This window comes from Pinus tabuliformis, chromosome 7 (assembly GCF_031772625.1).
Source record: "Pinus tabuliformis cultivar Carrire ecotype Pingquan chromosome 7, CPIR1, whole genome shotgun sequence".
NCBI classification, from domain to species: domain Eukaryota; kingdom Viridiplantae; phylum Streptophyta; class Pinopsida; order Pinales; family Pinaceae; genus Pinus; species Pinus tabuliformis.
Genome location: NC_142293.1, coordinates 286,274,700 through 286,286,567, shown reverse-complemented (window position 1 = coordinate 286,286,567; position 11,868 = coordinate 286,274,700).

Sequence of the window (11,868 nt, the reverse complement as noted above, 5' to 3'; positions counted from 1 at the left end):
GCTTTGTTTGCTTCCTCTGATGGCTGTGTCTACTCTTTGCTCCTCCGATAGCTCTGTTTGCTCCTCTGATTTCTTTGTTTGCCCCTCTTGGCTCCTCGAATATTGCCATATTGGCATCAATGGAAAATCTATGTCAACAATCTCCCCCTTTGTTATTGATGGCAATATTCTTCTTCTCTCCCCCTTTGACATCAATGGCAAAGGAATGCATACAGACTCCCCCTGTCGAACTGCTCCCCCTGTAGAACTGCTCCCCCTATCCTGCACCATCTTTATGAATGAACTTGAGTGATGCTAAAGATATAACCCCCATGTTTTGACGAAGATGTTCAAATTCTTTTCGAGGAAGAGGTTTTGTGAAAATATTAGCTATCTGCTCCTTAGTATTGATATATTCCAAGATGATGTGTTGTTCAACGACTTGTTCACGAAGGAAATGATACTTGATTGGTATATGTTTGGTCTTTGAGTGCATCACTAGATTTTTGTTGAGACTGATAGCACTTGTTTTATCACAATAGATGGTAATTGGTTGATTTGTACCTATGTTGACATCTTTTAGAGCTTCCTTCATCCATAGTATTTGAGTACAACCATCTACTGCAGCTATATGCTCGTCTTCGGCTGTGGACAATGATATGGATGTTTGTTTTTTGCTGAGCCAAGATACTAAACAGTCTCCCAGGAAGAATGCATTTCCACTAGTACTTTTCCGGTCATCTACACTTCTAGCCCAATCAACATCGGTGCATGTAGTTACAGTCAGTGTTGAGCTCTTAGGGTACCAAATTCCAAAATCAGGAGTTCATTTCAGATATCTGAGAATTCTTTTTATAGCTAACAAATGGGATTATTTAGGAGCAAATTGAAATCTTCCCACCATTCCTACTGCCTGCATTATGTCGGGTCTTGTAGCAGTTAAGCATAGAAGGGCTCCAATTATTGACCTGTAATGAGTTGCATCTGCTGGAGGGGAGTCATCATTTTTGCTCAATTTGCAATTTGTGGTCATAGGTGTGCTCATGGGTGCACAATCTTCCATTCCATATCATTTAAGCATGTCTTTAAGGTATTTGGCTTGAGATATAAACAATCCTGCTCTGGTTTGAGATACTTGTAGTCCAAGTAAGTGAGATAACTCTCCTATCATTGACATCTTGAATTCTCTTGACATGTTTTGAGATTATTACTAGCAAAAATCAGATCATCAACATAAACAAGTGTGACTAGTAACTTACCTTCATCCGTCTTTATGTAGAGATTACTTCCTTCCACTCCCTTCTTGAAGCCTTGTTGTTGTAGATAGTGATCCAATCTTGCATACCAAGATCCGGGAGCTTGTTTCAGCCCATATAATGCCTTTTTCAACTTACTGACTAAGTCTTTTCATTCCATTGGATCAAACCCTTCTGGTTGCTCCATGTAGACTTCTTCCTTGAGTTCCCCATTCAGAAATGATGATTTTACATTAATTTGTAGATTTCGAATCCTTTTGAGCAAGAAAATGCCAAGAACATCATGATAGCTTCCATATGAGCTACTAGTGCAAAATTCAAAGTCAATTCCTTCAATTTGTGAATAGCCTTTGCAAACAAGCCTTGACTTGTTTCTGCTAACTTGTCCATCTTCATTCATTTTATTTTTGAATACCCACTTGGTTCCTATTATGTTTTTGTCCTTTGGACGAGGTACCAACTCCCATGTCTTGTTCTTCTCAATTTGGGACATTTCTTCTTCCATGGCTTTTACCTAGTGAGGATCCTTGCTTGTGCAAATGTTTCTGGTTATATCATGGATAGAAGAGCAATAATGTTTCTCTTTGGTGTAACTATCATCCTTCTTCAGGTTTGCATCCCTTCATCTCTATTGCTAATAATTTGCTCTTCTGGATGATATTTCTGGAGAAACTTCATCTTTGAAGGGGTATGAGGTGGTTCTTTTTCCTCTTCTTCTTCTTCTTGATCTATTTCTTCTTCTTTAGGTTCTTCTTCTTCAATGAGAGGATCATCTTCATGTTCTTCAATTCATTTTTCTGGAAAATCTTCATCAATCTTTACATCAATGTTTTCCACTATTTTATTTAGTCGAAAATTGTAGCACTTGTAGGCTTTGCTCCATGTAGAGTATCCAAGGAATATCCCTTCATCAACTTGAGAATCAAACTTTCCTGGAGAGCCATCATTGATTTTTATGAAGCACTTGCTTCCAAAGATCTTGAAGTACTTTACTGAAGTAGGTCTTCCTTTCCACAATTTGTAAGGAGTTTTTTCACAATTTGGTCTTAATTGAGTTCGATTCAAGGTATAGACAGATGTCCCGATTGCTTCTCTCCAGAATTTTGGCTGCAAGTCTATTGCTAATAAAATTGTTCTTGCCATTTCTTGAACTCTTCTCTTTCTTATTTCAACTACTCCATTTTGTTGAGGTGTTATGGCAGCAAAGAATTCTCTTTTAATTCCATGTATGTTACAGAACTCATTAAATTCTTTTGATGTGAATTCTCCCCCTTTATTTGTTCTGAGGCACTTAATTTTTGAGTCCTTTTCATTTTCTAAAGGTGCTTTTAGATTCTTAAAACACTCAAATGTTTTATATTTATATTTTATAAAATATATCCACATCATTCTTGTATAGTCATCAACAAATAAAACAAAGTACCTTTCTCCTTGGAGTGCTTGATTTCTAGTTGGTCCACATAAATCAACATGGATAATCTCCAAGGGCTTTGATGTAGAGAGCTCCTTGATCTTGTGGTTGGTTCTGGTTTGCTTTCCATGTTGACAGGGGTCACATACTCCTTGATTTGGTTTGAATAGCCTTGGGATGTCTCGTACAACTTTAATCTTGCTGATATTTATCAGATTTTCGAAGCTTGTATGTCCAAGTCGCTTGTGCCACAACCAACTTTGATATGTCTTACTCAGGTAGCATTTATTTTCTTGAATCTTGTTCAAAATGTAAATGTTGTCTGCTGTTCTAACCCCTTTCGCCACAAGTTCCCCTAAGGAAGAATTCCTTATTTCACAGTCTTTGGTGCTAAAGACAACATTATGTCCTTGATCACAGATTTGGCTGACACTCAGGAGGTTGTGTTTGAGCCCATCTACTAGTAGAGCATCTTGAGCTTTTCCTTTTCCATTGATGAGAGTAACAGTTCCTTTTCTCGCAATTCTGCCAGATCCACTTCCAAAGGATGCATTTCCTTCCTTTTTGCTCAATGAGACAAACTTCATTTTGTCCCCTGTCATGTGTCTAGAGCACCCACTATCCACAAACCAATGATTTTCATTATTTTGAGCATATAGAGCCAGGCAAAATTTATCCATGTTGGGATTCTCACTACTTGCTTTTCCTCTTTTGAGTGGCAATTTTGTTCATAGTGTCCATTATTGTAGCATAATGAGAAAATCAGATCAAATATGGTCAAGGGATCAAAGGAATTGAAAGTTTTGATTTTTCCTTGCCTTTTGAGGCCATATGGTTTGATTATTTGATCCTTTAGCTTTGGTGTTTCACCCTTGCGAGCCATGCAATGTTTGGCTTGATGACTAAAGTTTTTACAATGAAAACAATGTCCAAGAAAGATAGTTTTGTACATGTTGTAGTAGCCACGGTTTGAGTCAATTTCCTTCCTTGAAATTACTCCCGCTTCATTATTTGGATTTGATATGGGCCTTTGATGGAATACTGGTTTGTATTTGCTGTAGTATCCATGATTCAAATCCACATTCTTCTTTGGTGTTATTCTCTCTTCATTCTTTGGATCTGGGATGCACCTTTGATGACATACTTTTTCTTCTTTTGGGTTGTTGGAAAGTGCATCGACATAGCTTTTTGCACTATTCTTAGTGCTTGATGATTCTCATTTAAAACCTATTCCAGACTTGTCATGTTGAGGTTTTTGAATTTTCAGGATAGTCTCAAGTATTTGAGAGCTTTTCCAACCCTTTTTAACTTTCTCCAATTCCTTCCTCAGAGATACTATTTCGGCTTCACGTTCTTCGCAAGTCTCTTCTTTTTCTTTTAGCTTTGTTTCCAAGAGATATTGTCTTCTTCTTGTTTCCTCATTTTCTACCTTGAGAGAAATGATTTTATTCCGTAATTTCTCATTTTCTTCAATGGCACTTATTAACAGTTCATCTACATTTCCTTCTAGCCCCGAGTCATCTTCATTTGTGAATGCCATGAATAATGTTTCTTGGCTTTCATCATGGTCACTTTCCTCATCTGATTTCTTTTTGATGACTACAAATTCATCCTCATCAGACTCATCTTGCTTAGAGAAGAAGTTCTTCTTATTGATCCCTTTCTTTTTATATACCCTTATTTTAGAATTTCCTTCATCATAAATATCATGTTTATGAGTACATTTTGTAGCATAATGACCTATTTTTCCATATTTGAAACAGATAAGAGGGTACTTACCTTTTAGCTTAGATCCTTTCCTCAGCTTTCATACAAATTGAGCCAATTTGGATTCCACATCGGAGTCATCACTACAGTCATTCTTTTCTTTCCCCTTCTTTGATTTTGAGACCTTGAATGTTGCATCTTTGGAGCTTGGGCCACCTTTTCTCATCTCATAGGCAGCGAGGATTCCATGGAGTTCATCCATATTGAGAGCATCCAGATCCTTTGCTTCTTCTATGGCGTTTATTTTGGAGTGAAATCTGTCTAGAAGAGATCTTAAGACCTTTTGAACAATGGTACTTTCTTCAATATTTTCGTCCAATCCTTTAAGAGAGTTGACCACTTCAGCTACTCAGAGGAAGTACGATGAAATATCTTCTTCATCTTCCATCTTCAGACTTTCAAATTGCTTTCTATGAGTTTGAAGCTTTACCTTCTTGATTTTTGAGTCTCCATCGTATAAGCCAACTAGCTTATCCCACATTTCTTTGGCAGAGTTACAATTCATGACTTTTGTAAACTCGAAATCAGTGATTCCACTAGTGATGGAGTTCAAGGCTTTTGCATTTGCAATGTAGGCTTTCCTCTCATCTTGATCTGTTGGAAGAGTGGTAGGAATTTGGTACTCATTTAGAATGAAATGCCAGACTTCAGGTCCAAGGGACATTAAGTAGTAGGTCATTCTCTTTTTCCAGAAACCAAAGTTGGTGTCGTCGAACAGAGGAGGTTTTCCTGACGCTTCGTGATTTCTCATCATGATTACGAATCCCTCTCCAAGCTGTTAGGCTAATATGAAGAAGCCCGCTCTAATACCAATTGTTGGAAATACTTGGGGGGGGTGAATCAATATTTCTTTTTAATTTTTCTTTTTATCACCAAAACATGTATATATGGAACACAGAAATAGATAGTTGGAATAAATTCTTTTATTAACACAAACAGTGCAATGAAATAGATACAATATATAAAGAGTTGCAATCAGTTGCCAAGCACCAACTTAGACTTTTGTGAGGCTCCAACCTCCAGAGCACCAACTCTATTTTGCCAAGGCAATAGTTCTACACTTAGGAGCACCAACTCCCAAGGATTCCAATCCTTTTAGTTCTGACGCTCCATCCCTGTGGGCTCCAACCCTAACTTGGTATAAATTGTTTTGTTGTAGTTCTCTGCTCCCAAACCTGCTGAGCTTCTGCTTCACTCCTGTTCTCCTACTTCTCCTGCCTCTACTGCCTTTGCTTGAACTTCGGCTTCCTCTCACTCCGATTCTTCGCACACACTTCCTTTTTTTTCCCGTTTTTCTATTCCTGATGTCTTTGACTGTTCGTTTCCACTTTCCATTGGCTCTTCAGCTTCTTCAACACTCGCTTCAGCTTCCTCTACGCTGGCTTGTCCTTTGGCTTCCCTCTTCTTCATTGCTTTGGCTTTTCGGTTTCCTCTGCACTGGCTTACCCTTCGGCTTCCTGGTTTTTCAGTTGTTGTAGCTTCCTCTGGCTCTTCGTGCTCACTGTTGTGTGTTAAAACTGTAATAGAGCCCCCTTTTTTTTTTTCTTTTAATGATAATAGGCATACACAGGACTTTATTGTTTAATGGAGAGACTGTACCAATAAGGACGGACCCACATGCCATGTCCCACTCGCAATTGCAATAAGCTTTTGTTCAGGCCTCCTGAACTATCAGAACCGTTATCCTAAGCCTTTTGGCCTAAAAACCCTGCACAATACAATTGTTCTTATACCACAAGTGGTATTTCGAAAGGGGCATAAGCGGGAATTGGTATTCAGTGGATGGCTTCTGATTCCGCTCGGAAAGCGACACATAGCAGCGGGAAGGAAGAGGATACCGCTTTTCGGGCAGGTATTCCTCGAGCTACATGTCCACCCAAAGAATATGTAGACTGTTAGATCTAGGAAGGGATGATCAACGGTGGAGGGTCGGATGCTCAGGTAATGCGGGCTCACCTTTTTATGGTCGCAAATGTAATACATGGGAACATATGAAAAAAACGACCAAAAATTCTAAAATGACGAACTTCAAATTTATTTCGCCCACATTTATAACTTTATCGGGTCCGTTGTGTATATCGCAATTGGCACTTTCAGGGGTGCAAGGCCTTAAGCACTTGCGATGTGTCGGATGTGACATGACAATAGACTAAACTGCAATGTTGGATCAGGTCCGCAACATTCATCACAATCGACGCTTGCAAGAAGACAATCCTTTGGGTATTATTGCGATGAGTGGATGAAATATATCATTAAACCATTGCATAATGTTGCAGCAGGTCCGCACATATCGCAGTTATATGATATATATATATATGCTAAGGCTTAAAGCCCGAAAATCTGAAATACACTAAAAACATGCTTCAGAGCACTTTTGGCGGACTTCACTGTTTATGCACTCGAACTTATATGTTCCGTCGGGTCCGCACATATATGTCGCTGTCGGGGGTTTGGGGTGATGGCACATAACCAACCACCGACTACAATATTGCCAATCTCTACATGTCTTTCCGCTCCGATAGTGTATTTGCATATATATAAGTTTTTCTACCTCCGATAGTGTATTTGCATATATATAAGTTTTCCTGCCTCCGATAGTGTATATAGCTTATATATATGTGTTTGCACCTCCGATAGTGTATTTGGCCTATATATATGTGTTTGTACCTCCAATAGTGTATTTGGCCTATATATATGTGTTTGCACCTCCGATAGTGTATTTGCATGCATATACACTATATCGCTGCCAATAGCTCCCGATAGTGTATTCCTGCCTCCGACAGTGTATTTGTATGCATATACACTATATTGTTCCCGATAGCTCCCGATAGTGTATTCTTTGGCATTCATTGCTCCAATAGCTCTGTTTGCTTCCTCCAATGGCTTTGTCTGCTCTTTGCTCCTCTGATAGCTTTGTTTTCTCCTCTGATGGCTCTATTTGTTCCTCCCGACTCCTCGAATATTGCCATATTGAAATCAATGAAAAATCTATGTCAAGATATATAACTAGGGAACCGAACTAGGAAAACCCTCTACTTGATGAGAAATTTATTGATAGAAAAATTGAGCTATCGATCTATTACAAATACAGTTGTTTCAATCTGAAAACAACCTAGTTTCCCTGCCTTGAACCAGTCTTGAAACCCTTGCAAGACTACTGAGATTTGTTGCCCTCTACCAATCTGTGCACAAGCTTCTCTTGCACACTCTTCCTCTCACAAGATCCACACACAAACTTGTGCTTCCTATTGCTTGGTTTCACTGGCTAGTGCTCACCAAAAAAATGATTAAACTTGTGCCTTTGTTCCTCCTTTTAAAGGAAATTCAAAAGGTTAAATTTAGTGATTTTTCTAATTAAGGAATTGAAGTGGAGCTTTTCTAGTTAAAAAAAGTCAACAGAACTAGTTAATTGGCTCCTCCTAAAATTTAGGAGGCTAACTCCACTTAAAATCTTAGTTCCCAATTTAAATCACACTAGAATATCAAAACTCAACCTTCAACTTTAGCACATCAATTAATTGCCTCATGCACTCCCAAAATTCAATGACTCCTTGAATTAATGCACAAATCAAGGAATCACTTTTCTCACTAATTTTAGACACTCCCACTTAGCGAGGAAGGTGTTCATGGAAGAAAATCATCCACCTGGATCTGCCTTCAATTATACCAAGTTCTTGGTTGTTGCAGGTGCTCCCTCTGAACTAGAAGATTTCCTTGCTTTCTTTTGTGAAACCTGCTTTGAAGACCTATTATTTCCCACCATGTTTTGCGAGTCCATAATCTACCACTATCAATGATCACAAATCCTTTTATGTCATTGAATTTTGGCTCACTTATCTTCCCACTAAAAAACATCTAATTCCATTAAGAAGTATGCACATAGGGTCTTCTGGATCTGCCCTAACTAGGGCTCCATCAATCTGCCTCCTAACAGTCCATGGCTCCTTTCATGCATATTGTACTTGAGGTCTTCAAGCTACTGCATACTACATACAGAAGTCATTGTTCACAACTACGTTTGTGAGCAATGCTTAGCCTTCCAAATCTTCCCCATCTCTGAGACATATCAATTGCTACTATCACCCTTCTTAGGGCTTTCATATCTGCCCACATATAGTCACTCCTTGACTTATCTACGACTTATACAACGAGCCCTCTTATCTCTGATTTTTCAAACACCAAACCGTGAACTAGGACATCAAAACCAACCCACTTGATTGCTCTTGGCTGCTCTAAAAGTCAATCCTTAGGGTATCAAAATACAACTCACTTGTTGTGACAAGTTTGCCACTTGTCCACAACACTTAAGGAAACTAGACAACTACTAACAAGCCTCTAACACACTATACATATGCTACGAAATAGCTGTTGTTCAATAATTTGAGCAAGCCTCGTCACCCAACATTTAATCAACATAAAACTTGGAAGTAGAATCACCAACCTGAGATCAAACATCCTACTCCTTATGCGAGATGCACTTGTGATGACCCTTAAATTTGTTCCAACTGATCTAATACCATGTAGAAAATTGACACAGTTGTGATTTTCCAATAAGAACACTCTTTTCTTATACAAACATAACATTTCTCTATTCAATTTGCAGTGGAATTAGGAACAAAAATAAAACATAGTCACACAATTCAAGACACATTTTTTTTACTAGGGAACCCAACTAGGAAAACCCTCTGCTTGATGTGAATTTTATTGATAGAAAAACTGAGCAATTGATCTCTTACAAAAAAAATTGTTTCAACCTGAAAACAACCTAGTTTTCCTTCCTTGAACCAGGCTTGAAACCCTTGCAAGACTGCTAATCTCTACTGCCCTCTACTAATCTATGCATGAGCTTCTCTTGCACACTCTTCCTCTCACAAGATCCACACACAAACTTGTGTTTCCTATTGCTTGGTCTCACCAACTTGTGCTCACCAAAACAATTATTAAACTTGTGCCTTTGTTCCTCCTTTTAAAGGCAATTCAAATGGTTAAAATTAGTGAGTTTTCTAATTTAGGAATTGGATTGGAGCTTTTCTAGTTAAGAAAAGTCAACAAAACTAGTTATCTAGATCCTACTAAAATTTAGGAGGCTAACTCCACTTAAAATTTCAGGTCCCAATTTAACTCACACTCAGAAGATCAAAACTCAACCTTCAACTTCAACACATCAATTAACTAACTCATGCACTCCTAATTTCTAGGGAAACTCCCAAATTTTAGGAACTTGACCATGCACAAAAAGAACTCGACTTTGACTCCTTGAATTAAGGCACAAAAGAAGGAATCACTTTTCTCACTAATTTTAAACACCCACTTGATCTGTAAATGGTTTTGGCTATAGTTTTAAGAATTTTTTTGGAAGCTTCTTGTCTTCCATTTTGTTTATCTTTTTCTTATATATTAACTTCCTAGTCATACACATGGTATGAATTGGGGGAATGCATTCTTTCATGAGGAGGATATGATAATATTAATCATATTTAATTTTAAGATTATAAGGTATAAAATTCATTTCAATATCTTCTATCTTTCTCCACAAATCTCTAGAGATACTACATACTCGAGATTTACATCCATATAAAATAATAAAAGTGATGATTGTCTCAAAGAGGTTTTTTTTTTTTTTTAAATTCCATATCCATAAGTTCACCGATTTAATATTGTTTTCAAGCCCATAATAAAATTCCCTACTTCCATTTATCATTTTTCAATGTTATAGCTCTAGTTGAACTTGTAATGAATATTGATTCTAAGATATTTTTATGTAGGAGTTTTCTCCATGTTGTTGTTATCATATACAGAAGTATTATAACAAATATTGTTGGATCCAATTATCATAAGTTTCACTTTGTCATTGTTAATATCAATACCTGTACTAGAGCATAATTTTTTGAGGATTTGTAATTTCTTATTGATATCATAGGCACTACTTATTATAAGAGGATTATCATTTGTATAAAGAAGAAGGATGATGAATATACCAGTGAGTGTTAGGCCAACATAACCTACTTCTTCCAATCAATATTCCTGTGTGTCTATGGATATAACCTAATTGAATAAAAGCACTAATTCACAATAAAAAGCTTACTACATGCATAACCTAACCCTTAGAGCAAAAGTGCAAAAGGGAAGGGATGAAGGGCATAATTAGGTGAAGATTCAAGAATTAAGGGATGCACATACTTTTTGGTCCACCAACCTACATATATATGCTCTTTATTTTGATGATCTCTCTCTCTCTCTCTCTCTCTCTCTCTCTCTCTCTCTCTCTCTATATATATATATATATATATATATATATATATATATATATATATATAGTGTTAACTAGGGAGAGTAAATTTGACATTTTATGTAGGTGCTAGAGACATTAAAGAAGAACCAGTTGCTAGAAAATATCAAGAAGTGTGAGTTTCCACAACAATATTTGGTGTATTTAGCATATGTGACAGGTTCAAGAGAGTAAAAGATAGATCCTACCAAGATGAAGGCCATCATGAAATGGTTGGTTCCTACCAACATTTCTAAGGTCAGGAGTTTTGTTAGGGCAACACATTATGTGAGAAAATTCCTAGCCTCATTTTCAACAATAGCATCTCCACTCATGCCATGGCAGTGAGCATAAATAATTTTTAATGGGGAAAGGGTTAGAATAAGGCCTTTGAAGAGTCAAATAAGAATATCAATCAAGCAAGAGTTCCAACATTACGAAACTTGTAGAAGCCCTTTGAATTGGATACAAATGCACGTGGATATGTTATAGGAGTATTTTTGATGGACGGAGGAAGACTTGTATGCTACAATTTTGTAGCATTTCACGGGGAGGTTCTTAACTACCCTACCTACAACAAGGAGATCTATGCCTTGGTACAAGTTGCCAAGAAGTGGAAACACTATCTAATAGAAAAAGATATACTAATCCACATAAATCACATGCCAATACAATACCTACAAACCTATAGTAATTTACAACAAACTAGGCATTAAAGGTGGATGGGTTTTTTGAAGTAGTTTCGTTTAGTGGTCAAGTACAATAAGGGAAGTACAAACAATTTTGTTGACATGATTTTAAGGCCACTTGCATCAAAGATCATAGTCTTGTGAAATTTTATGCACATGGATCCATTCACCATGATGCATATAGAGAATCATATACATATGATGAGGACATTAAGGAGGTGTTTCAACATTCATAGAGCAAAGGTCACGTGCAAAATGGTCACAAAAAAATTGACTACCATCTCTAGAATGGGTTACCCTACAGGTTAGATAAGTAATGCTTTCCTAAAGATGAGAAACTATAGCCAATCAAAGAGGCTCACACCTCCAAGGTTGCATAACATTTTGGTGTAGAGAAGATAATGACCAACTTGTAGAGCTATGTGTATTAGCCCAAGATGCAAAAAGATGTAGCAAGGTTCATAAGAGGATGCATGCTTTGTTGTACAAATAAGCCTA